The sequence below is a fragment of the Hemibagrus wyckioides genome, linkage group LG05 (genome assembly GCF_019097595.1).
Source record: "Hemibagrus wyckioides isolate EC202008001 linkage group LG05, SWU_Hwy_1.0, whole genome shotgun sequence".
NCBI classification, from domain to species: Eukaryota; Metazoa; Chordata; class Actinopteri; order Siluriformes; family Bagridae; genus Hemibagrus; species Hemibagrus wyckioides.
Genome location: NC_080714.1, coordinates 1799259 through 1804258, shown reverse-complemented (window position 1 = coordinate 1804258; position 5000 = coordinate 1799259). Strand labels below are relative to the sequence as shown.

General features: G+C 40.9%; 1 protein-coding gene across 4 annotated transcripts in view; it reads left to right on the top strand.

The window, feature by feature from the left end:
- LOC131352839 (dematin-like) overlaps nucleotides 1-5000 on the top strand; it is a 22795-nt gene that overhangs the window by 5499 nt on the left and 12296 nt on the right. For all 4 annotated transcript variants that reach the window (XR_009204558.1, XM_058389315.1, XM_058389314.1 and 1 more), the window contains exon 2: nucleotides 4605-4663. The gene's annotated coding sequence lies outside the window, so the exon portion shown is untranslated. The remainder of the gene's footprint in view (nucleotides 1-4604; nucleotides 4664-5000) is intronic.

The window sequence follows — 5000 nt, the reverse complement described above, 5'->3', positions numbered from 1 at the left end:
TTGTGTGTTCAGAGTGAGAGGGAATATAACATTAATAGATAAAAAATTCAGAATGATCTCAGACACACACCTCTAATTTGTTTAGAATCTAAATAGAAATAGAATAGAAATAAATTTGTTTTAGATTCTTGTTCATAACTGTTAAGATCTTGTGTAGTTGTGTTATTTTCACCGATCATGTTTCTGTTTCATTGTGGCTCCAGGATGTGCGTGTACGTGTGTGTGTGTGTATGTGTGTACGTGTGTGTGTGTGTGAGTGTGTGTGCTTGTGAAAGTGTGTGTGTGTCTCAGGCTCCCGTCATACTCACTCTTATCTTCATTAGCAGCTTGCCGATGTTTTGCTGTGTGTGTGTGTGTGTGTGTGTGTGTGGCCAAAGGTCTGCGCAAGGTGTGATGTGCACACTCCATCAGCCAATCAGAAGTGTGTATGCGCAGTGACACTTTCCCTCCGAGGCGTGGCCTCGGCTCAGAGAGATAAGCGTGAGGGGACGTGAGGGGTTTTATTTATATGGAGAGCAGAGACAGAGAGGGGGAGTAGAGAGAGAGAGGGCGAGAGAGAGAGAGAGAGAGAGGGAGAGAGAGAGAGAGAGAGAGAGAGGGCGAGAGAGAGAGAGAGAGAGAGAGAGAGAGAGGAAGGATCACCATGTTATATAACAGCAGGAGTTTTTGAGAAACTTTCTAGAAGGTTCCTGCTCTATTGACGTGGAGTCGCTCCAGAACTTTCTGTGTTTAAGATAAAAACACCAGGAGATTTGAGTGAAGAGTTCCCTCTCAACCTTTATACTGTTTATAACAATCATATTACACATTTATTACAGTCTCCTGTCTGCCTCACTGTCTGTCTGTCGGCCTTACTGTCCATCTGTCTGTTTGTCTGTCTGTCTGTCGGCCTTACTGTCTGTCCCACTGTCTGTATGTCTCACTACTTGTCTGTCTGTCCCACTGTCTGTTTGTCTCACTGTCTGTATGTGTCACTAGGTGCGTTTACATGGACACTTTTTAATCAGATCGGACTGAATTCAGTCAGATTGACGAATCCGATCAGTGTTTACATGAACGCGGTATAAAGTAATCAGGTTGTTATGCGCGTTTACATGACACATGATTAGAATCGGATTAGATCTTTTGACATACGCACAATCCACGAAAACAGGATTCCCGCCGTTCCAGGATGGACGTACTAGCCGCTGCATTGCCACTGCTTCTTTTTGTTCTTTTAAAAAGCAGACTTAATATTTTACAGCTTCGGCTGCTAATTAGGAGACAACGAGCGCGTGATGGTATGATTCAGGCTGCGTGTATCTATCACACCATTAAAATGCCCCTTCCCGAGCCCGGGACAAGGCGTCTATGGATGAGAGTCCAAAGCAAGGACTGGTGGGACAAGATCGTTTTGCATCACTTCACAGACGAGGAGTGGAAGGAGAATTTTAGAATGACACGACGATCATTTATGACACTATGCAGTGTAGTCTCACCCACAGACCAGTTTTGTTTAGCGCCCGCTATTTTACCTAAGACAACATCCGTTTCACATTCTTGCGTCATTGCACATGCGCAGAACTTTCCAGGAACATATTCCATCTGATTAAGTGTTTACATGTCCTCTCGATCGGACTAAAAATGGTTTAAACCACCCCTTACCATCCGATTTTAATCGGATGTGGCACGTTCCATCTGACTGACGTGTTTACATGACACTTTTTTAATCTGATTGTGCTTCTAGTCCTGTTACCATTGGATTACAAGTGTCCATGTAAACGCACCTACTGTCTGTATGTCTCACTGGCTGTCTATATGTCTCACTGTCTGCATGTCTCACTGTCTGTCTGTCCTACTGTCTGTATATCTCACTGCCTGTCTATCTGTCCCACTGTCTGTATGTCTCACTGTCTGTTTGTTTGTCTGTTGGTCTGCCTCACTGTCTGTCTCTCTCACTGTTGATCTGTCTCACCATTTGTGTTACTGTCCATGTCTTCATGTCTCTCCAACTGTCTGTCTGCTTATCTGTCCATCATTCTCTCACTATATGTCTGTCTGCTTACCTATCTGTCTGTCTTATTATCTGTTACTCTAATATCTGTCTGTATCTTCCTGCCTCAGTCTTTCTCATTGTCTGTCTGTCTGTCATTGTCTTATTTCCCTTCTGTGAAATATACAGGGAGTTAAAACGGTCTTGTGTTATCTCCTCTGTCCAAAATCCTCCCACTCTGTCTCTCTCTCTCTCTCTCTCTCTCTTTCTGTTACACACACACACACACACAGGGAGGTGGAGATTTTACACCAGACTGAAAACACTGAAATAACTACAAGCTGGTCTTCATGTTCATGTGATTATAGATTGAAGGAAGGTGAGGATTCCATATCAGTGTGTGTGTGTGTGTGTGTGTGTGTTTTTTGTATATTTCTTTCATTTACACAATAAGAGGCAGAATGGATGCACAATAAACCTTCATCAGCAGAGCCATTACACCAGCGACCTGCTGTCCTGTTTATCACTGTAACACACACACACACACACAGTGGGGGATTAAATGCATTGCGCTACGGCATTGTGATTTCATTCCTGAGTGCCACGTGACACAGATTTATTTGGTGTGTGTGTGTGTGTGTGTCGTAGCATCGCTGTGTTTTAGTGCTGTAATCTCCTCGGGTCAATGATGTTGCTCTGGTTTTGACACTTTGTTTGCTGGACATTTCTAATTGAGCTGTTAAAGTCACAAACACACACACACACACACACACTGGAGGTCCAGGAGGAACAGTGGGTGGGCGAGATGACAGAACTATCAGACAGGAACGTTGCATAATAATGATCAATAATAATAGGTTTGTTTATCGTAAATAACATATATTTTTTATTACTTATAAAAATAAACATTTTTTATAAACTGTTGAATTTGAACTCTTCTTTTAGTTGAATTAAATAAATGAAAATTGAAAATAATTTGTAATTATTTAAAAACAAATGCAAGATAAACTCACCCACTCATCCATGTCTTTATGGACTTTGCTTTGGTCACTGGTGTGCAGTCATGTTGGAACAGGAAGGGGTCATCCCCAAACTGTTCCCACAAAGAGCATGAAATTGTCCAAAATGTCTTGGTATGAAGCTGAAACATTAAGAGTTCCTTTCACTGGAACTAAGGGGCTGAGTCCAACCCCTGAAAAACAACATCTGAACTCAATGATCTGGAGGGGTGTCCCAATACTTTTGGCAATATAGTGTACCTGTGATGTTTCAGAAAAGTTTCCCAAACTTGATTTACACGACTAAACTCTGTGAAGGTCTTATAAACATGTAATAATGATGTTATAAACTCCTCACAGCTACGGTCGTTTTGTATCTGAATTCAATTTCTTTGTGTTTCTGCTGAGATAAAAACCAACACCATGCTTCATCCTGCTGCAGGAATGTGGCTTATATAACCCACTGATGGAGGAGTGTGTGTGTGTGTGTGTGTGTGTGTGAGGTCTCAGGGATGCAGTGAGATATTTTTAACACTCCATCTTTACTTACATCACACAGGCGTGTGGGAGAAGAACATCCGCCTTCCACACTGAACTCCTGCTCGTTGTGTGTGTGTGTGTGTGTGTTACATAATGTGCAATTAAAGATTCATTCCTATCCATGTCTTGTAGATTTTATACATCTGCATTCATTACAATACTAATCACACACTCCATAAACGACTAATTAATTATGCGAATATATTTGAATATTAATGTGCTGTGTATAATATCACACAGTATATGAAGATACAGCAGCGGAAAATAATGAAGGTAAATGATCGAAAGTGTTTAACAACTAGGAGATCATTTTATTATCGATTTTTTAATGATTCAGATTTATTTATTTATTTATTTATTTATTTATTTATTTATTCATGAACAACTCAGGAATGCATAATTTTATTTATTAATTTTTTTATTTAGACCTCTCTTTCTCACTTGCGCCTGATCTTAAATCACTTCCTCTTCACTACCTAGACACTCTACATAGGGTATAACTTAAAGCTGTACACAAAATCCTTAAAATCATTTCTACCTCATCGCTTTGACATCATTAAGTGCAGGGTCAAAGGTCACGCAGATGAGTGCGTGGTGTAGATGAGGAGATCACAGCGTGGTCAGTAATGTCACTCAGTGAAGGCTGTCTGATTGGTTCAGTGTGCCGATGAGGGACGTGGAGCTGCTGATGGCTTTACCTCTGTCACATGGGACACCTAAATGTCTTCATGTTAGAATCCTTTGGGATAAAACACCAAATGTATCATGATATATACACCACAGGCTTGAAATGTGTTAGTGTTCAGCAATTATATTAAAATAATACTTTCAGCATTTAAACATTATATATGTCTATATATATATATATATATATATATATATATATAATATAAAGCTGCACTACAGTTAGGGCTTCTCTTCTAGAGAATTAATCAACAACTGATCCACCAATCAGAGTCCAGAACTCAGCAGCGCTCTGGTGTGTTATTAGCGAGCTGCGAGTTTCCAGTTTAGTTAGTGAGAAACCACTACACACATCACAGGAACCAGTAACACTGCAGCAGGTGATGGATTAATCTGGACTGGTTTTTCAGGACTGGTGTGGATCCAGGACGCCTCTTCATCACAGATATGAAGCTGTTCACTGACTCAGGTGAGACCTGACTCTCTCTCTCTCTCTCTCTCTCTCTTTTTCTAATATAACACATCATTAGTGTATATATTAGAGCTAGGTGTTTCCCTGTTTGAAGCTCCACACTGTCCAGAGCCGTGTCCTGCAGGTATGACCTGGTTTTTGACCCGTTGTTACCCTGATGTGTGTAGCTAACACTTCAGTAACATCTGGAGAGGATTAGGCGGATTAAACGCTTGCCCTGGTGAACATGATTTTTTTTATAGATGCACGGACTTCCCCAGGCCTGTGTTCAAAAAGCCTTTTCTGTAACGCTTCTTTTCAGTAGAACACAAAAGCATGCAGATTTTTCCAGTGA